Source organism: Cavia porcellus, unplaced genomic scaffold, assembly GCF_034190915.1.
Source record: "Cavia porcellus strain 051 isolate PalLab524CR breed Dunkin Hartley unplaced genomic scaffold, mCavPor4.1 scaffold_2, whole genome shotgun sequence".
Classification (NCBI taxonomy): domain Eukaryota; kingdom Metazoa; phylum Chordata; class Mammalia; order Rodentia; family Caviidae; genus Cavia; species Cavia porcellus.
Window position 1 is genome coordinate 14,038,105 of NW_026947485.1, and position 23,267 is coordinate 14,061,371.

The following is a 23,267-nucleotide window of genomic DNA, read 5'->3' on the forward strand; positions in this document are numbered from 1 at the left end:
TTAAGGCAATGTTTTCATAAAAATCATGAATAAATTATAGGTGAAAATTGCAGCCCAGAATACCTTTTGGCTAAAACATTTAAAAATCTTTTATTGGCTTAACAGTATTATGTGATGTGAGATAACTGCTGAAATTCAGTCATAGAAAAAAAAATCTGATTCCTCTAAATACTGCAGACAGCTTTAAAGCTCATTATTAAGACATAAATCCTGAAAAGTACATTTTCCTGTTGACTCCTGTAATAGATGTTGGGGTGCTGATCTGTTTACTTTCTAATTTTTATAACACAAAATAGAATTTCATTTTTCCTGAACAGTTTGGCTTTTTATAAAAACACAATTTACATTTAGTATTCTAGAGGCAATGTAAATATTGCCTTCTAATTTTTCTTGATATTTTTATTGAGTGGAAATCATTTCAGTGATGGTAGTTTGGAGCCAACAGATTGGCTATGTATCACTCACATTCTGCAATTATATTCAATACCTTTAACTCCATTAACTGTATATCAAATTTGTATTTTCATTGTTTTAAAAATGCATCTATTTTATACCATTACTCAAAACGACACTGTGTAAAGCAACAGTTTAGTTGGCACAATATGTTGGCATTTTTTTTTTTTTCTGGTGACAAGTTACATTTACATATAACTAATTCCATTTGATTTTTCTCTTTAAATTTAGTGGAAATATTTTGAAAGTCAGCCTCATGCTCTCCCTTGGGAGTTGTTTTTGCCTCTCCTTTTAGCCTTTTACTGTGTGCAGTTTTCTGTTTTGTTGTCAGTTTAAACAACTAATTAATGGTTTTTAAAATAGCGCTAGTGATTGTCAAATAATTTGGTTAGGCATCCCTTAAGTCCTCTGTTTCATCTAAACAGACACAATTGATTATCTTGATTATTGTATTTCTTCACCTTATATCTCCAAAAGTCATGTAGTTAGGTTTTTGTCCATAAAATCTACAGAAATTCCATAGAATAAATGAATAGGAATTTAAGCAAAAATTATTTAACCTAGATATTACACTACATTTTATCAATTACTTATTAGGGGAGTACCTGATATACTGTATAAAAGTTCTGCCTAGGATCTCTTTAGAAGTCTAAAATGTTTGCATGAGGTGTCTTTCTGCATTATGTTATACCTTGCTTTAGGCTTCTTTTATTGTGCAGCTTTTATCTCCTGAGCCCTTTGATTACGCTCACCTCTTTGCAACACCTCAGAGAAGCCTTACCTCAAAAGCCCTCCACCGCTTTCTTTTCTGGAGTTCTCCAAAGTCACTGCATGAGTTGCTTTGTGTGTCTCCTAGAATGTCCACATGCCATCTTCTCAGGGAGTCCTTTCTTGAGTGCCCCACTTAAAGTGGCACATCTTTTGTTCTCCTTTCTACTATTTCTTTGTTGTTATTTAAGACTTTTATCACTACTCGAAGTTTTACTTATTTGCCTATACATTTATTAGCTCCTTGTTCAAAGGAGTATGAATAGCAAGTGGGGTAAATCGTAGCTATTTTGTACTTCACTGTGCTTGCAGGATTCAGATGGATGTCTGGTGGGTGTGAAATACTTGTTATTCAATTATCAGTTGAATTATCTTTTTATCTACTCTCATATGCTTTATCAGCATGGAAAAACAGCAAAATTTAAAATTCATAGATCTGTTGACTATACAATATATCTTCTTGGTTACTTAAAATATCACTGTTCAAGGTGGATAACATTTTACAAAAATTAATGACATTATAACTACTTATTTAATATATTTGTCATTGAAAAAGAGCAAAGACCTCCATAATTTGTTATTATTGAGAAGAGATATAAAAACTAACCCCAAGACTTTATAGAAGCTTAAAAGATTCTTAGATTTCAGAAGACTCCTCCTAAGTGACTTTCCTCTTCTCTTCATTATATGCTTATATTCTATTCTCACTATTAACTAAAGTTTACTCTCTAATTTAGTAGCATATCAACTTGTTATCGGCAAAGGCACTCATGTTTTCATTTGTATCTGTTGCTATGTTTTTCTTTTTTACAGGATTGTGTTTTACTTCTACAGGCAATTTATAAATAATTGCAAATCTTACACAAATTTTATGTAAATCTCCATGTGTCTTTAAGATTAAGCAATGCTTGTCTTGACCATGTGTCTGTGCTTCTGAATATACATGAAAGATGAGTAAATAAAAACTTGATGAGTAATTTTTAGACTCTAAGGTATATTTAACATGACAGATGCCCCTGAACTTGACTATGAATCAGATGGCAGAGTAATCTCAATATTGGCAAAAGTGAAAAGCAAAGTTATGGTTTTATGCTAATGCTGTGTATTTGATGGCTGCTCAAGTAAATAACTATAGTAAGATTAATCTGAAGAGAGCAGAAGCCAATCCCTTTCAATGAATGATTCTGAACATAAAAGCACTTGCTTTTTATTAGAAAAGAAAACAGAATTCTTCAAAACTGAGGTGAATAATTTTTTTAATTTCAAAGCTTTATCTTATATAAAGTAAGTAACTACTTGGAAATATGGAATTTTATGTTCTTTAGAAAGTATTTAAATTATTTTTTGTAGGATACAAGAAGAGAACTTTAAAATGGGTACCAATTTAGGTTACTTAGTTTAATATATAATTTTATTCTTTTAAAATTAGAAGTATTGGATCACATTTCACCTTGCCCATATTTATGATATTTTAAGTTAAAAATATTTTGTATTAATTACTTTTATGTATCACTTTATAAAATTTCCTCTTAGAAGAGATGCAAAACTGGACACAAAGTTTCTAAATTTAAAAAGTAAGTACTAAATAGTGTTACAAAGGCAAGATATCATAATAGTTAAAAATGACCTGTGAGATAAGAAAAAAAAAACATAGTATATTTTTATTAGACATTACTTAATTAAACATTGCAGTAATCAAAAGTTCGCAGTACCCAGGAACTCCAGCCAAAGGCTCACCCAGGGACAGCCTAGACATGAGCTTCTCCTGTGACTCTGCCTTCTCCTCAGAATACCTTCTGGAACCCAGGAACTCCAGCCAGAGCTCCCACCTTTTCTCCCAGAACCTTGGGCTACAGTGGATTAACTGTTCTAGCTTGAGGGGAGATTTAGTGACTGCCTCAACCAAATGGAAGATCGTGGCAGGCTCCAGTCAGTGTGGTGCATATGCCCCTAAAATAGAGGTGTACGGTGGATAAATATGCAGTAGTAAAGCTCCCTCCAACTAAGTGTAAGACCTTGGTGAGTCTGACAAGAATGTGTGTGACTCCTTCTTGCACACAAAAAAAATCAGACAATGTGAGAAGTGTACCAATAAGGACTCCCCAAACTTGAAGAAAATCAAAAGGGCTTATGAGACACACAAGCACACAATGGGAACACAGTAGGGCCTCAGCCTACACGAATACTATGGACAGGGAGATTTGGTGACCTGGAATAACCTGAAGATTAAAGTAACAGCAGGAACTATAAGTTGATCTACATCAATACTATGAGGCTTGACAGCCCAGGAAAAATATAGAACTCACCCAACAGGCCCCACATATAAAATCAGGTGACTGGCCCATCTCTTCATTGTGGGACCCAGCAACTGGAAATTCATTCACCTCACATTAGGACCCCAAGATACACACTACCAACAGTGAACGAAGGAACAAATATTAACTCAAAAGATAGAAATGCAAAACAAAAAGCAAAATACATCTCAAATATCTGGTCCACCAGGAGCAAGTACAGGAGACATTGAAAAAGGAAATCAAAAGTAACACACCAGAAATCTCTGAGAAGATAGTGAGTGAAAAAAAAAAAAAAAACCTTCATGAGGCCATAGAGGAAATCAATTTAGAAGTACTCTCCCATGTCAAGATAGTTATAACAATCTTATTAAAGGAGTTGCTGAGTGCAGCTAAAGAAGAAACAGAAAAAAGTACAGGAGTGTGGGAAATGGATTGAACCCTTGAATGAACAATATAGAAAGCATGCAGAATTCATGAAACAAACTCAGAGACATCCAAGCAACAAAAAAATTCTATTCAAAGCAGGCAAAACCATTTAAATGAAGCTGAAGACAGGATTTTGAACACTGAGGACAGGATCACATTAGTGATCATTAAAGGAAAGAATTTTCAAAAATAACAAAGATGCATGAAGTGACAATCCAGTAGCTTCAAGATGATGCCAAGAGAAACAATATAAGGTTAATAGGCATCAGTGAACATGCAGGAGTCAATGAAACTGACATAATTTAAATATTCACAGAAGCAATAGAAGAAAAATTCCCAAACATGGGGAAAAATCTGATATGCAGATAATTGAGGCATACAGAACACCAAACAATCACAACCAACATAAATATACACCCAGACATAAAATAATTAAAGTCTCAGACATGCAGCATAAAAGCAAAATACTAGGGCTGGGAATTTAGCTCAGTGGCATAAAAACCTACCTGGTAAGCATGAGGTCATGCATTTGATCTCCAGTACCAATAAATAAAGAAATTCTAAATATTACTTTAAAAAACAGAATACCAAAAGCTGTTAAAGAGAAGACACAACTCACCTATCAAGGAAAGCCCATTAGAATTACAGCAGAATTTTCAGCACAAATCCTCAAGTCAAGATGACCTTGGAGTGAGCTATTTCAAGCCCTAAAAGAAAACAACTTTCAACCCAGACTGACATGCCCAGAAAAACCTTCATTCAGATTTAATGGAGAAACAAAATACTTTCATGACAAAGAACAACTGAAGAAATTCACTCCACCAAGCCAACCCTAGAAAGAACATTGAAAGACATACTAGATAGAGATAAAAATGACCACAATATCCAGAACAACAACAGAAAGAAACCACAAGGTAGGACAAGCAATTAAACAGGGGGCAGGGAGGAGCAGAAAGCAAACAACTGGAACATAACATGGCAAAGTCAAGCCAGTGTATATCAGTGATATCCATGTATGTAAATGGCCTCAATTCACCTCTCAAAAGAAATACATTGACAGAATGGATCAAGAAACATGATCCCACAATGTGCTGAATACAAGAAACACATGTGACCCAAAAGAAAACTCCTAGATTAAAAGTCAAAGGATGGAAAACAGCATTTCATAGAACAGGAACCCAGAAAAAATCAGGGGTAACTGTTCTATTTGCAGACAACATGAGCCTCAAACCCAAAATGATTAAAAGAGATAAAGTTGGTCATTACACATTTGTTACTGGAAAAATTCAAGAGGAAGAACTAACAATTATAAATATATATGCACCAAATACAGGAGCACCCAACTGTGTAAGACAGATACTAATGGAGATGAAAAACCCAGTACACAAGAACACAATTATAATGGAGGCTTTAACAGCCCATTGTCACAAAGAGATAGATCAACTAGACAAAAAGTCAGCAAAGAAATAATAGAACTAAATCATACCTGTGAACAATTGGACGTAGTAGGTGTTTATAGAGTGTTCCACCCAACCACATCAGAATACACATTCTTCTCTGCTGTGCATGGGACATTCTCCAAAATATACCATATATTATCCCATAAAACATTCTTTTTTTTTTTTTTTTTTTTTTTTGTCTTTTTCCTTTTTATCAGTACCGGGGATTGAACTCATGATTGCCTGCTTACAAGGCAGGCCCTTATGCCGCTGAGCTAAATCCCCAGTCCCAAAACACTCTTAAATAACTACAAAGTTATTGAAATTATGCCATATGTACTGTCTGGCCATAGAGCACTGAAATTGGAAATTAATGGCCAAAAATTGTAAAACTTGCATAAATACATGAAACTAAGTAATAACCTTTTGAACAACCAGTGGGCTACAGATGAAATTAAAGAAGAAAACAAGTAATACCTACCATTCAATGAAAATCTTGAAACAACATACTGTAACCTGTGATGCAATGAAAGCAATCTTAAGAGGGAAATATATAGCAATAAATTGTCATATTAAAAAATAGAATGAGCACAAAAAACAACCTAGTGCTTCATCTCAAGCTTCTAGATAAAAAAGAGCAAGTTAAACCCAAAGCTCATAGAAGAGAGGATATTGTAAAGATTAGAGCAGAAATCAGTGCAGTTGAAACTAAAAAAAAAAAAAAATACAAAGAATTAATGAATCAAAAATTCTTGAGAGAACAAGAAACATTGACAAATCTCTAGGTAACCCCATAAAGAAAAAGGAAGAAAAAACCCAAATTCATGGAATAAGGACTGAAAGGGGGGAATTTACTACAGATCCCATGGAAATTCAAAAGATCATGAATACTTACTTTGAAAATCTCTACTCATATAGATTGGAAAGCAGAGAAAATGGACAAATTTCTAGAAACATATGAACTACCAAATCTCAACCAAGAAGATATAGCACTTTTAAATAACCTAATATCAGCTATTGAACTTGAAAATGTAATTAAAACTTACCAACAAAAAAGAAGCCCAGGTCCTGATGGTTTCACTGCTGAATTCTATAAGAAATTTAGAAAAGATTTGATGCCAATAGTCCTTAAAATCTTTAATGAAATTGAAAAGGAAGCAATCCTCCCTAAATCATTCCTGGACAGAGTATCACTCTCATACCAAAACCAGAGAAAGATTCAACCAAAAAAGGAGAACCATAGGCCAATCTCACTGATAAACATTGATGAAAAGATTCTCAATAAAATACTGGCAAATAGAATGCAGCAAATCATCAAGAAGATTATACATCATGACCAAGTGGGATTCATTCCAGGAATGCAGGGATGATTTAACATACACAAATCGATAAATGTAATACGCCACATCAACAGAGCCAAAAACAAAAACCACATGGTCGTCTCAATAGATGCAGAAAAAGCTTTTGATACAGTCCAACACATGTCCATGATTAAAACCCTTCAGAAACTCAGAATACATGGTGTCTACCTCAATCTTATAAAGGCCATCTATGACAAATCAACAGCCAACATTATACAAAACAGACAAAAACTGAAAGCTTTCACTTTAAAATCAGGAACAAGACAAGGATGTCCACTATTGATATAGTTCTGGAAACAATAGCTAGGGCAATAGACAAGAAAGAGAAATAAATGAAATAAAGATAGGAAAGGAAGAAGTTAAATTATCACTATTTGCAGACGACATAATACTGTATATAGAAGACCCGAAAAACTTCATTAAAAGAGTACTAGAGGTAATAAATTCAGCAGTGTAGCTGGCTGCAAAGTCAATACTCAAAAATCAATAGCATTCCTGTACACAAACAAAAAAAACTCACCAAGAGAGAAATTATGGAAATATCGCCCTTCACAATAGCATTTTAAAAAATGAAATACTTAAGAATCAACCTATCCAAGAATGTAAAAGACCTATATGCTGAAAATTATGGTAAGCTAAAAAAATGAGATTGAAGAGGATATTAGACAATGGAAGGATATTCCTTGCTCTTGGCTAGGAAGAACCAACATGGTAAAAAATGGCCATACTCCCAAAACTGTTACAAAGATTTAACACAATCCTAATCAAAACACCATTAACGTACCTTACATATCTAGAGAAAACACTCCTAATAGCAAAGGCAATTCTGGGCAACAAAGGTAGGAGACATCTCAATTCCTGACCTGAAACTATACAACAAAGCCACAATGATAAAATCAGCATGGTACTAGCAAATAAACAGACTTGAGGATCAATGGAACAGATTAGAAGATGCAAACACAACTATAAAGACACTCATCACCTGATACTTGACAGAGTGGCTAAACATATTCACTGGAAGAAGGATAGCCTCTTTAATAAATGGTGCTGGAAAAATTGGCTCTGCACATGCCTAAGACTGAATCTAGATCCATGCCTATCACCATGCATAAAACTAAAGTCTAAATGGATCAAACATCTGAATATTAAAACAGAAACACTAAATCTACTGGAAGACAAGATAGGTAGAAGTCTTGGATATGTGGGGGAAGGCAGAGAATTCATGAACAAAATGCAAACTGCATGGGAAACACTTCAAAGCATCAACAATGGGATCTCATATTACTGAAAAGTCTTTGCACTTCAAAAAAATCACCAACAGAGTGAAAAGAAAACCCACAGAATGGGAAAGAACTTTAGCCAGCAGCCCCTCAGACAAAGGACTTATATTCAGAACATATAAAGAATTGAAAAACATCACATTCAAAGACCTTCTCCAAAAATGGGCATCTGAGATGAACACACATTTCTCAGATGAAGATATACAAATGGCAAGTAAGTATATGAAAAAATGTTCACCATCACTGATCACTTGAAAAATGTAAGTTAACAGCATATAGATTTTGTCTCACTCTGGAAAGAATAGCTGCCATCAAGAAAACAACTGATAACAAATGTTGATGAGGCTGTGGGGAAAAAGGAACACTGCTCCACTGTTGGTGGGAATGTAGACTGGTGCACCTACTACAAAAATCATTATGGAGATTTCTTAGAAGACTAGGATTGGAAGTTCCATTCCACCCAGCTATTCCCTGCCTGTATATTTTCATAGAAAATCTGAAAAGGTCATGTCACATTGATATATGTGCACCCGTGTTCATGTAAGTTCAATTTGCAATAGCTAAATCTTGGAAACAACAAAAATGCCCATCAACTGTAGAGTGGATGAAAAAGATGTGGTGTTTTTATACAATGGAATATTACTCAGCTATAAAAAAAGCTTGATCTTGAGGCCTTCATATTGGAATTGAGGCAACTTGAGACTATTCTCATGAGTGAAATAAATAATCATTTATAAATATCACATTGTGTCTCTAGTGTAAAAAGTAATAAGAACTGTAGGAGTAATAAAACCCAAATTTTGTAATTGCTATTGTCAAAAGGAAAGGAAAAGAAAGTGCTCTAAAGAGTATAACTGCATGTGTGTTTTAGTGTGTAGTACTGATATCCATATTACTAAGATTTTGTTGGATCATTCAGCAGAATTATTTGCACTCTCACTGCTTAAATGTCCACTGTGCGTGCTTTAATTTTGTAACTTGAACAACTATTTCTAAGATGACAGTATGTAATTTGTCAACTAGTGATTTCTAAGTGTTTATTTTTTTGGAATTTCATAGTATTGCTTTCCTGTTTTCTGTTTTGCTTTTTTCTCTTTAAATAAAAAAGAATACAAAAAAGTTCTAATATTGAATGATAGTTGTCAACAGACATAAGATGTCCAATGTTTAACATCATTCTTTTTAATTAAAAATCTGTGGAGATTCTATATGTAATTCCTGTTAGCTTTAATCTTTAAAAAAATACTGAAATAGAGTAACTGACACTATGAAAGGGTTTTGGCCCAAGCAGGACTCTGTAACCAGGAAAGCCTCAACCAGAAGCAGGAAGCCCCTATCTCCCTTTCCCCTAGGAATTTACCTGTGATGCCATCTTCCCACCCCTGGGAATTTGCCTATGGTGCCAAACCTAGGACCAATGGGCTACCTGTGCTTCCCTGATGCCCCCTTAGGTTCCACCCCAAACCGAGGCTACTTATATACTCCCCACGCCACGTGTCTGCCAGAGAGATAGCTGGATTCCAGCGGTGGGGGTGCCAGTCATCTCTCTCCATGTTCTCAGAATAAAGGCCTCTTTTTGTTTTATACTTCTCAAATTTTGGAAATGTTTTTCATCTTTTGGAAATAATCCTATCATTTGGTGCTGTGACTTGATCAGCAGGTGATTGACTCCTGGGATACACCCAGTTGAGTCCCCATCCGATTCACAAACCGGATAACATCCTGGATTAATTCCACGCTTTTTCCTCTCCCAAGACGTCCTTGTCACCAGCCGCTTGCACTCACCATTGGCCAGATTAATTTCAGGTGAGCACTCTCCAGGGAACTCTTGGCATTGGGCAGCCCCAGTTGACCATTCTCCCTCTTTGCATGGGTCTGTGGCATTCTCATGTCCTTAGGACAGCCCAGCGCAGGGTTCTTTCTGGGCGAACCTGTGTCCACACTCTAAAATCTCTCACGTTCTTTGGGTTCAGATAGCCCAAAGCAGAGATTTTAGGACCGCCAACACTGAAAGTCCCTCACTTCCCTTAAATACTCGTGCTTTCATGGGCAAAAGTGTTACTGACCCTACGTGGGCTCCACTCACAAATCTCTCAGTATGACTGGAATATACAGGTTTTTGGAACCTTAGCTGCCGTGTGGTGCCACAAACGAGTGACAGCTTGTTCTCTGGACCATGGCTTATTTCTTGCTTGACTCAGTCATGGGAAACCTATTTTCTAACTCCCAAAAGATGCCTTTACAATGCCTAATTTCCAATTTATGTACTCTAAAAGTTAAAAGTACCATAAAAACTAAACAACTGACTTTTTTACCGCCAGGAGGTCTGGCCAACCTACACACGTAATGGCAAACGTTGGCCCAAGGAAGGAACATTTGACCCCTGCATTCTCAGGAATTTGTATGATTTCTGTCAGGCCAGCGACAAGTTATTAGAACTCCCTTATATTCAAGCCCTTCTTATTCTGAGAACACGCCCGTCTCTCATTAAGTCTTGTGCTCCCACTGAGATACTTTTAGCTAACTACCGTGCCGCAAACTTTTCCGTCCTGCCCTCAGGATTCTCTTGATGATGTTCCTCTGGTGTTTTCCTGGCTGCTGCCTCCCTACCCCCAAAATGGTTCCTCGCAGTTATCTCCCGCTGTGCGATCATCTTCCCCTCCGTCTCCTGGGACCCATAACTCTCCCTAATCCTTGTTAGTGCTTCCTCGCAGTCTCCAACTTCTCATTCTCCTGAGAATTCTCTATCTCCTATAGCATTCTCACCTCCTGCCCACCATACTAGGTCTCAGTTGCTATGTCCTTCCAGCAGGCCACGTGATTATTCCAGCTTGTGCCGGGAACAGTTGCCATGTTGCAACCCTCTGCCACATGACAGGGTGCTGCCATATTCAGAAGGGTCACATGGCCAATGGGCACTGCCATGTTTGGACAGGTCTCTCAGTCAATGGGCGCCCCCTTGTGGCTCCTCTTGTGAACAGCAATAGCTGCCCTGTTGAGGTCCACATGACAGTTGCCAACAGCAACAGTGAGATGCCATCTGCCTATATTTCCTCACCCCAGGGTGAGCAGCAGCCACTCTGTGGCCGCTTTTCAGATAATTCCTCACACAAGTCTACCTGGATGGATGGCTGCTCAGTGGCCCTCTACTCCTAATTCTTCTCCTCAAGCTCTGCTGCCACTTCAGGAGCAAGCTGGCCCCGAGGGACTTATTAATATACATGTGCCTTTTTTCCTTTCTGATCTATCCCAGATTGCCCATAAATTAGGTAGCTTCTCTGTTGACCCACAGAATTATATCAGGCAATTTGAATTTATTACTAATTGTTATGATTTACATTTTAAGGATGTTTCATTCTAAATACCACTCTCAGCTCACAAGAACGGAATCAGCTGTGGCAAGCAGCTTGAGAAGAAGCCTACCGCAGGCATAAGGCAAACACTGCTCATAATGACCCTGGACCTGTAGCTGTGCCAGAACAAGATCCTAACTGGAACTATCAGAAAGGACAAGGTTCAACAAAATTACATAAGGTGATTAAATGTCTGATTGTGGGCCTTAACAATATTGCTCACAAGCACACTAACTACCACAAACTTTTACAACAGGTCCAGGAGGCTAATCAAAACCCAACTGTGTTGTGTTCCTAAGTCAGCTTTCTAATCCTCATGCCCCAAGAGCATTTCCAACTTCGTGTGCTGCATTGGGCCACCTCCCAGCCCTTCCCCCATGCACTGTCCCAGACTCTCACTCCCCTGTGCACCTTTGTCACTGCCACCTGGGGCGGGGACTTTCTGGGGGCAATCCCAGCCCATCCCTGCGTGCTATGTCCCAATGCTCACCCCACCCCCACGCTGGGTGTGCTCTGCCAGCACACCACAAAACAGCAGATCAGCGGCTCTGCTCAGGCATGCTTTTTTTAGTTCGGCTCCACTCAAAAGATGCTATTTTTTAAATTACAATTCTCAAACCATTTAATCAAGGTTATTGGCCACCTGAAAATTTTACCAGCCTTGTTTATCAATCAAAGCCTTCACCAATCTCCTGTTTAACAACTAAGGTTATAAATTCCTTTTTGCTGGAAACCACTAGCTCTGTTCCAAGACAAGGATGTAAATTTTACTTGAGGCTATACAGAAAGTTGTAGAAGGCTTGAGAGGATGTAAGACTTGAGGGTATATAGTAAGTTGTAAAAGGCTTGAGAGAAAGATAAAAAGTTGTAAAAAGCTCGAGAAGATATAAACTTTATTTGTCTTGGTTCATACTACTGCAAATAACAACTTTAAAAACTAAATGTGTTCAAAATTTGGCAGTATTAAATCAGTTTTGATAGATTTATTCATAAGATTGGTAAACCTTTACTGCAAAATGTTCCCATTAAGATTTTACTCCAAAAGACAAAAGGCAGACTAAAGCCTTTTTTGGGCAGACTAAAGCCTTTCTGGGCAGACTAAAGCCTTTTTTTGTTAATTCCACGAGTCACCCATTATAAAAAAAAAGTGATATGCCATCTAGATAAAGCCTGCTCTCTGATCTGAAATGCCAATATTAAACTCCTGCATACTTACTTAATTCTACAGATACCTTTTACTGTAGTCCAAATCCCAAACAAAAAGGCAAAACTTGACCTTCAAACCTTAGAGAGATCTTAATATGGTTTTTCACATTTTTAACACTTTTGACACTTGGAGTTCTGAGGCAGGTAAACCTACACAAGGTGGAGCTGCCTGGCCCCCCATGGACCATGCTCAAATGTAGCAGAAGACATTGGGCAAGAAAATGCCCCATCATGGCATTCTTTGAGACCTTACTCCAGGGCTGCTGGACTGTTCTAGCCACCAGAGAGTGGGTAAGCCATCCTAACTTCTAGCCCTCACAGGAAATGTCAACACTGCCAGATTCATCACTGAAAAAAAATTGCTGCCAAAGACTGAGGGGCTCAGGGCCAGCAGCCCCCTTTGTGGGTGTACATCTCAGAGTCCAAGTTCCACTAAAACTCTCAGGTAAGACATTCTCTATATTTTTGGACATAGAGGCCATATATACAGAGTTCTTCCTGAGTTTTCAGGCTGCTATATTAAGTCCTCAGTCTCTAAGATGGGGTATTGATGGTCAACCTATGCCATTTATAAACAGGGACTATTTCATGCAGGTCCCAGTCCTAAATCTTAAAATGCTTTCACTCCCCTGTGTTTATGCAGCCTTACTCAGACACACTGAGACCTTGGCAGCTTCCACCTGTTATTGCTAGTAAACCTCTCCTCAGTGATACAAGAACACCTCCTTCCTTTCTTATTCACCAATTTCTCAGGTAACCCTAATCAAGACTGACAGATACATTTTGTCTTCTCACTTTGTTTATACTTTTTCAGGATACATAAAAGCTTTTCCCACAACCAGGTAAACTGCTGACACAACCAGGTTACAGCGACCCATGACTAAATCAAAGTTGCTAGACTGCCATCCTGGTTTCACATCACTCAGGCTAAGAGATGCCCTTTCAGCCCTAAATCTGATCATTCTGAGTGGTCATCTCATCTTCTGTCGTCCACCTGTCTCTGTCTCACAAAGGCCTCACAGCCAAAGTTAACAGGCTAAGTCATGTTTTGTTATCCACTTTGGTTCCTAATTCCTTATATTCTATTAATGATCATTTTTACAGCAGGACTCTTGACAGTCTTTCCTAAAGACTCCCATATCATGCGTAAGATAATCTTCATAATGTTCTATATAACAGTCGCAGTTCTTTCTACCCTCAGCTGTTTGGTTAAACATGACATCCCTGAAAGCCTAAGCCCTTACCTTCCCTATACTAGTACAGCTGCTGTCTTCCCTGTTCCCCCTATTTTTTCCAGTTCAACTCCTAGACCAGAGACAAGTTTTACACACCTACCCTCTTAAGTTTTATGCTTTCAGATGGGGGAATAATCACCTCTCATAACTTCACGCCTCCTAACCCCACATTTAATTTTCAGAATTCTACCTCACTGTGGAAATGTTCCTACCTCAACGTCATCCTGATATAATGACATGTCTAAATCAAAGGCACCTTTCCTTCTACCTCACCTGGGTCCTTAAATATGACAGTGCCATGTCTCCTCATAACATCTTGTCTCTTTGTTTTTCCAGTCTAACATACATGCATTCACCAGTGAAGTTGTCCTGGCTAAAACAGCTGGCACCAGCTTCTACCTGGGCATCAACCTTTATCCCTGTCAACTCCCCTAAGCTCAAGTACAGTGCCCTCTGCCAGCATGAAGCAATTAAAGAGAGAAATCTTTGCCCTTTTTCATAATAATAATTATAAGACAGGATAGGAAAGGTTTTGGCCCAGACAAGACTCTGTAGCCAGGAAAGCCTCAACCAGAAGCAGGAAGCCCCTATCTCCCCCATCCCTAGGAATTTACCTGTGATGCCATCTTAGCACCCCTGGAAATTTACCTATGGCGCCAAACCTAGGACCAATGGGCTATCCCTGCATCCCTGACACCCCCTTAGTTTCCACCCCAAACCAAGGCTACATACATACCCCGATGCCACATGTCTGCCAGAGAGATTGCCTGGACTCCAGCGGTGGGGGGTGCCGGTCATCTCTCTCCATGTTCTCAGAATAAAGGCCTCTTTTTGTTTTATACTTCTCATCTTTTGGAAATACTTTTCATCTTTTGGAAATAATCCTATCACACTATACACCTGCTCTTCACATATCTTAATTTTTTTTGTCACTGCTTTTAGTTCCTTCATTGCAGGAAATGAAGCTCACTGCAGAATTCTTCTCATTGAAGAACTTGTAAAGTGTTATTTATAAGATAGTAATTATGTACTTTTGAGTTAGATACATTGAAATATTTTTCTAGATAGTATTTGACAAAATGATCTTCAAACAGAGTCACTAGAAGTTTATTAACACATATACAGACTAAGCAATTGTAGATAGTATTAATAGATTCATCCTTAAAAGAACTGAGGGTTTAAAATCACTGTGGTCACATGAGTACAGTTCAGAGGTTTTTGACAATGACTAAATGGCAATAACATGTATAATAACATGGCTTCTATTTTCAATTACTTATTTCTGAAATAATATTCTCAGCACTTACATTTGCAGAAGTAAAAACAGTACTTAAGTGTTAGACATAAAATTATGACTACCCATGAAACCCCAAAATGCTCAGGGATGAACTAAATTGGCAAACATAAATTGGTATACATTCAAGCAGGTGGGTATAGGGGCTGGGATTTATCTCAGCGGCATAAGCACCTGCCTTGCAAGCAGGCAGTCATGAGTTTGATCCCTGGTACCGATAAAAAAGAAAAAGATTAAAAAAAAAAAACACAAAAAAAGCAGGTGGGTATAGTTTTTCACTTTCATGATACAAATTTTCTGAATTAGTCAGCATTTTCATTGCTGCAGGCAATACTCAATTCTTACAACTTAAAAGAAAAAAGGAGCTTTCTGGAGGTGGTTAGAGTTTGTGACTGGCTCATTGTCTATTGGGATTGGAATGTGGGTGATACACCCACCCCAGGGCGGGGATATCATATAAGGGAGGCAAAGCGACTTGCCTCTCCACTTCGGCTCTTGTTTTTGCTGTCTTCTGCTGCCATGAACTGTTGATCCTTTGCTATACCACCCTGCCTGGGAGCCAGCAGACAATGGACTGAAACCTCTACAAACTGTGAGCTAAGTAAATCTTTCCCTCCTTAACTTAGCATCTCAGATGTTTTGTCCCAGCCTTGAGACAAAAGTAACTAAGATACATGTTCATATGTTACTACAATATTTTGAATGCATAACTTTAAAGTAAAAAGATAGACCAAAATATATTTTACTATTTTGTGGCCCAGTGTTCTGATCCTCATATGTAAAAATCTTGCTTACATTTCAGATTGTTTTTCTTAGAACTTAATTGAAATAGTGTCCCCAGTTCAAGTGTTTGGATGGATTACTGTGGGATGGTAAGTAAAAACTACCAATCTGAGATTCTTACTATCATTCTTAATATCATTTAGTATGACTTTAAAGTGCTTTTCACTTTGACAGTGAGAAGTTTTACTTAGTTTTTATTTGCTTATCTAGAAGTTGAAAAGAGTTTCATTTTGGCATCTGAAATTTTTATTTCATAAATTATAGAGGAACATAACTTGATATTAAGTGGGCTCTTCACTTTATCTTTTTCCATGATATCTCTAATAATCAAAGATATAAAACTATCTCTTTATGACCATCCTAATGAACTAGATTTAAGCTTGACCAGTTCAGAACACACTCAGAAAATCTGTTCTGTCTAGATGACCTTGCTTCAAGGAGACTTTTCTTCCATTTTAAGGTAATGGACCAGCAGTTTCTTCAGTAAGATTTAAAGGGCCAGTATAAGTGACAGGAGTTTTCATTTGCCTTGAAAAATAACATACTGCTGTCTTTCTTACCATTCTCTACCAGATGCTTTCATGTACCTCTAACTGTACTGTTTAAAAAAATATAATAAACCATATGTAGAACCAGAAGGATCTACGGTTTTTATTTCAAAACACTGCAAAAGCAAAAGCAAAAATCTTATTGTTTTTCTAATGGTAAAAGACCATATTGGTCCGGGAAATTTATCAGCCCTAAACTACATAGGAAGCATTTCAAAATGCATTTGCAGTAGAAGCCAAAAACCTTCACAGCAAAGAGCTGCTGATGTGTTATTATTTGTTGTTGGATTATTTTTAGTTCTGCTGGCTGAGATCAAGCATTTCCCCACTATTTGCATTTGCCTTCCCCTTTTATGTAATAATTAGCAATTCTGTTTCTCAGTCAGCAGTACAGCCAGCAGTACATCAACATTAATTTACAGCAAAAAATTAGTCTATTATTTAGGATGAAACATTATAAATTTCACTTAACGAAGAAAAGTTCCCTTAAAAATAATTTTAGCAAAATTTTGAATACAGTGTTGAAGGTTTTCTATTCTACATTTCAGTTATAATGTTGATGTTATCCTCCTGAAATTTACATCATTTTATTAAATCAATAAGGGATCGTTTTATGTATGCATTAATTTCTCTGAATCTGATCAAGAGTAATTCAGTTCTGAAGTAATGTTTTTAGACAAGAAAAAAAAAATAGAGTAAAAAATTTTGGTATTGAGATTTTTCTAAGGCATCCTGGTAAACAAAAGTGATAGACAAATCACAATTAGCAAATTCTATATGCCAGGCACACGGTGTAATTTTACTGACAACATCTTAGGAGAATGGCACTAATTTTTACTTGATAAGACCTGAGCTTGAATGCCTCAAAAGTAAAAAAGTGACTCAGAGTGATTGCAAATATCCAAGAAAAAAAGTTTGAAAATACTCAACAACTGTAAAGTAACTTCTTCTATAAATATACACACATATATTCTCAGGTAAGGTCTCAAGTGTGGATATTTCTGATTCTGTAGGCCCAGTTGCATAGTCAGACTCATTCTGATCCAGCAAACTCATTTTGTTGACCGGGTTACCTGCATCCAGGGCCACACTCAGGGGCAAACTGCACAACTGATGTCCTCCCCCTGCATTTCTCATGACTCTGACAATGAGTTGATATATTTCAATAAAGTTATTGTTTTACTTCAGCATTATGTGTGATGTGATTAGGTATATTATTTATAAAAATAAATTGTTTTCAGGACAAAAGTTCAGTATAGACATCAGAACTATATAAAAAACCTGTAACTGTGCATTGCAAGGTTTTATTTTATTCTATCCCACTGGTTCTCACCACTTCGATGTCCTCTTAAGGGGGCATTAGGCAGTGATGTAGACATTTACGGTTGTTACAGTGGAGGAGGCCTGCTGACTTCTGGGGGACAGAGGTCAGAGATGCTGCTGTTTATACTCAGGGCATAAAAAAGGCTCTCAGAACAAAACATTCACAGTAAGAGATCTGAAACCTCATTTTATCTTTTACATCTTTACCCTGAAAGGCCTTTTGTCTTTAATCTTCTCTGGACCAGGCTTACTTATTTATACATTTGTGCTTTTACTGAAATCTTTTTCTTTCATTAGAAAGTTCTTCCTATATTGTTTGAGGAGATAAACCTCATCATGAGCTTCAGAGATGCCCTCACATTGGGCTCTCTTTGACATTTTGACATAATTTTTAGTCTAAAACTTGGGATGAAACTTTACATCTAAGAAAATATTGTCCAGGTTAGTTAAACAGACAGGTAGGGTTTATTCAGTATTGTTGCATTGTGGGAGAGAAAATGAACTCAATTCTCTTTTTAAAAATTCAGGGGGGCCTCGAGTTGGTATGGGGTAGCAGAAAAGAATTGGGGGAACTTATAGGGGATGGGGTGCAGGATCCATGGAAAACTTTGTGTTATCGAGTCTGCAGATCTTTCCCTCTGTCTTTTAAGACTTTACTGTTCATTTAAGTGAAACTCCTGTGCTCACATTTGAAATAGGTGTTTTACAGATTGTTGCGAAGGACGTCGCCTACCTTGTAAAACCAGCCAGAGGTGGAAAAAGGCTTACATATATTTCAAAAATGCACACAAAGAATTTACAGTTGCGAGTGTTTCAAAATAAACGTTCTAAAAAAGAAGAGGCCTGGGGCTTATCGTTTGGTTAGGACCCTGTTTGAAGCTCAGGGGATTAATTAGTAAGGCTATTCACTATTGCTTTAGAAGAGATATTTCTCATGATTATGTGACAAACTCCAGAAATAACCTTTTTTTGAAAAATAAATCTAGGCAGAGAGTTGATTCTAATTCATGTGCAATATGTTTGAGGTCAGCACGCAGATACTGAGTGAGCCTAACTAATGTAAACAGTGGTATATTATTCTTGGCATTACGATCTTGATTGGAATAAGCAGGGTTCCTTAGGTTAAATATTGAACTATAATAACATGTATTTGAGTTCTTTAATTCAAAACATTATAGTGAGAAGAAAATAATTAGTTAAGCATAACTGACTATAAGCTATAGCATACAATTATACTATAATATTTTTAAAATCACTTAATTGTAGTCTCATTTGGAAGAAAATGTTTAGGTGAAAGAAAATGTTTAACTGTCTTTGCTTGTAGGCTAGGGATTGTGTTTTACTTATCTATCTGCCGAATCTTCAAAGGCACTCAATATTTGTTGAGTTAATGAATACAGGAGATTTTAAAGAACAGAATATAGTTTTTTTTTGACATTTCTTGGATACTGAGAACTTTAAGCCCAAAAGGAGGGCACTGATGTCATAACTTAATTATGATCTTTTAAACCTAATGTTCTAACATTTTGATATCCCAAGTTTTTCATTACTTTTAGAGGAGTTCTGTTTTGGGAGGTAACAGCAACTGTCAGGTGACATAAACAGGATTTGTAAAATCACAGAGGTTCAAATTCCCTTGAGAGTCATTTTTCTAATAAAAAACATTGCTGTTATCTTTTTTAAAAGGGAATTCCTTCTTTTCCTCAAACTAAAAAGCGTTTAGCACATTCTTTGAAAAAAATCTTCAAATTGGGATTTTTATATTAAACATATAAAATATGGAGAAGACAACTCTAATTTTTATATAGTTAAACTATAGCATTAAAAAAGCCAAAATGCATTCTTTAAGTAAAAAAAAATATATATATATATATATATATATATATATATATATAGTGAAATAATCAAGGTCTGATATATTCAACTTCAGTACAGATGGGGAAGACAGTTGACTTGCTTCATTTTTATGTGGGATAATAGATATCAGATCTCAATTGGGTTGATTTCTATCATTCTTTGGTAAGAAATCTTCTGGTACTACTTCTCTGAGTTTTTGATTACTAAAATTCAGTTTTAGTGGAAACTTCATTTCATCTTCAATCAACTAATGTGCATTTTTTTCATAGAATGACCATAAGGATATGCTATTTGCTTTTTTATTTTTCTAAACTTTAGTATAAGGTTCATTAAATTTATTACCATCATAATCATTGAGTTTGCCTAGACCTTGTGAGTATTATAAGAATATTTGTTCTCTTTTAGATACTAAAGGCTCTATTACTTTTCCTAAGAATTTTTTATTTTTAACCTTTGAAGTGTTAAACACAAGATATCTCAGTATTTAAGTAGATTACATCTTTGTGCCTGTCACCGTGATAACCTGCACTTTTTAAAATCTTTGAATCTCAATGTGATCCTTCTTTATAGCTGAATAATACTCCACTGTATAGAAATACCACAACTTTTTTATCCATTCCTCAGTTGATGGGCACTTGGGTTGTTTCCAAGATCTGGCGATGGAGTAATAAAATCCAAGATGTGTAAATTTTGTTGTAAAAAAGAGAGGGAAAAAAAAAAAAAAGAAAAAGAGCTCTAACGGATATAACAGCAAGTGTGTTTGGGGGTGTTAAATAGCTGACTTTATCAATGTTTTTGGAACATTGAACACAGCTGTTTGCAGTCTCCCTGTTTGAATGTCCACCTTGTGTTCTTTGATACTGCGATTTGAGGAACTATTTTCAAGAAGATAGTGTGTAATCTACTAGCAGGTAATTTCTTACTGTTATGTTTTTTTGTTTTGTTTTGTTTTGTTTTGTAGTTCTGTATTGCGTGTACCCTTATGCCGCTTTGGTTTGTTTTGTGTTTTTCTCTTTTTCCTCTTAAATTAAAAAAAAAAAATTGAAAAAAAAATAAAATCTTTGAATCTTAGGCTACTCTAACTGCCTACGAAGGATCTGAAATTTCTGAATTAATATTTAGATTTTCTTCTACAAGTCATTTCTTTTTTCTACTCAGTTAACATGAGTTATATCTTTGTATGTCTGAGGAAGTTACTCGTTGATATCTGAAGTTATCAGATATCAGATATAAAGGAGATTTTGTGAGCCAATAGGATGCTCATGGTATGTTAATACTGAAATTCCATCTAGGCAAAGAAGAAGAATAATTGTCAATCAATGTTCCACATAAACACTACAGAGGAAATGAGAAAGAGTGGCATCCAGCCTCTGAGAACTCTCCAGGCAGGAATCTATAAAGGATCTCACATGTGTAGAGGCAAAGAGTTTCTCAAAAAGTTATGGGTTGTGTGTGTGGCAAGTGCATGCACACCAATGTGTAAGAAAGTTGTTAACATGCTTTGAATTAAGATCGAAATATTCTTTGATATCCTACACCGAGCACTTCTAACCTGTAAATTAAGAGCATATTTTCTAATGAGGTAAACACACATTCATTACCTTAGAAGTTGAAGGCCTGTAACACTTTTTTCTGGTGGGAAGATAACCTTTCCCACAGAATGCTGTTTAAACATAAAATAGTGTGCTAGGTTTTTTACATCCACTGGTGTAAACCTTTCCTGTTTCAGAGCATTGGTTTTGCCAAACTTTATTCAGACCAATACACTGTGGCAGAGTTATTTTTTGCATTTCATACTTCAGGCAATCATAAAAGATCAAAGTAAAAAAAAAAAAAGAAATAATGCAACAATTATATGATGAATCTTTCTGGAAACTGCATTTTATCATAATGCTTTATTTTGTAATTGATAAAACTGGTGAATGTATTTTGTAAATATTGAAATTTGGGGGCTGGGGATTTAGCTCAGTGGCATAGGCACCTGCCTTGCAAGTGCGCGGTTGTGAGTTTGATCTCCAGTACCGATAAAAAAAACAAAAAATGATAATTTTTGAAGTGGTAAATTCTTTAAAGTATAAATTCCTTTTTTCATGAATTTTAAAGTGATATATTGGGCCCTTGAACCAAAAAAATAGTAATAACAAAGTTCAGGTTAGAGTTGAGATTTTTTGAAAACAACCAAAGAAATAAGATAAAATCTTTACTGTAAATTCTAGCTCTATTATACATCAGGGTAAGACTTTTGAGTTAATCTGATGACAGAGTTATCACTGGAATGGATTTGCAATGAAAGCCTTTGTTTACTTGGGAGTTGAATAAATATTAGCTGGCTGGGAATTTTAAAAGAAAGCACAGCAAACAGAAGGCAAGTGGCCTGTTTATATGTTCACAAGAGAATTGAAAGGAGAGCTTACCTATATTTCTAAGAGGAAAGAAGAAATGGACCTGTCAAATATTCAAACACCTGAAGAAAGGGATTGGGGAAAGAAGGACAGGCCATAACAGTAAGCTGTGAGAGGTTATGGAGACAGACCAGTGAGGTGAGATGAATAAATCATTACAGTTAAGACCAGTTAATAGAATAACACACAGAAGGAGAGGGCGGCTGCGCCAGTAGGAAAGAAAACAATTATCAGGCCACTGTTTTTATTTCTGAACATATCACTTACTCAGAAAGCCATTTGAACAGCTCTTGGCTGAGTTTTATATGGGTTGGAATTGATACAACTGAATGGATGGCAGAAATAGACAATAATAACACTTCTGTCCATTTATCAAGTTTGCCTGCATTAAAATGCTCCCAAGTAGTCTGACGCCATAACTGACATCAGAGCTCTGAGATGTGGTGTAGGGAGCTGCGCCTGGGTAATAAAACATGAGTATTGACATCTGCATACCATCACGTTTGAGAAATAGCGTCACTTAAACTCAGGATAATTAACACTTAATATTTAACTTTGGGATACAGGAGCCTGAGCACATGGCAGTGGATTCTGAGCCCTGGTCTCTCTCCTTCTTCCTATCAATGAATTTGTTTTAATCATGTAACATCGTTTCAATAGGCTCATCAGAGTGTGGGTGGAGGATGACACTTTACTGGTCGCTGAGACAAAATACCTGAAGCTCAAGCTGGGAAAGGAAAGGTTTATTTCTTACAGTTTTTGGAGGTTTCAGTCCACTCTCAGTTGGCTCCAAGGCAGGCGGGCATGGCTGGGCCGCAGTTCATGGCAGCTGCAAACAGCAAGCAGGAACCAGCAAAGAGCAAGACACACCTTCTTCCTGCCATTACATCACATCTAGGTTCCACCCCTATGTGGGTGGAGCACTGATACCATCAATCCAAGCACTAGACAATGAACCAATCACAAATGCACAATGCAAACTCATGAGGCCTGGGGGACACAGACATAAAGCATGACACTTAGTGTCTGCAGTTGCTAATAATATTGCCAGGAACTTGGGTGTAAGAAAAGACTGAAGCTACTATCTAAAATTCTTTGGAGGATTATTTATAGTTTTTAATCATCCATGCTATTTTTGTCTCTCATTACCACCTATGATGGAGAAGTAGCCATTCATGGCCAGGCGATTATGAGAAAAACTTACCTTTGGTAAACAATAGAAACAAAATCTATTCAGTAGGAGTG

General features: G+C 36.7%; 1 pseudogene; it reads right to left on the bottom strand.

Moving 5' to 3' along the window:
• LOC134473661 (ZZ-type zinc finger-containing protein 3-like) overlaps positions 1–23,021 on the bottom strand; it is an 87,466-nt pseudogene extending 64,445 nt beyond the window's left edge.
• Positions 23,022–23,267: the final 246 nt, after the last annotated feature.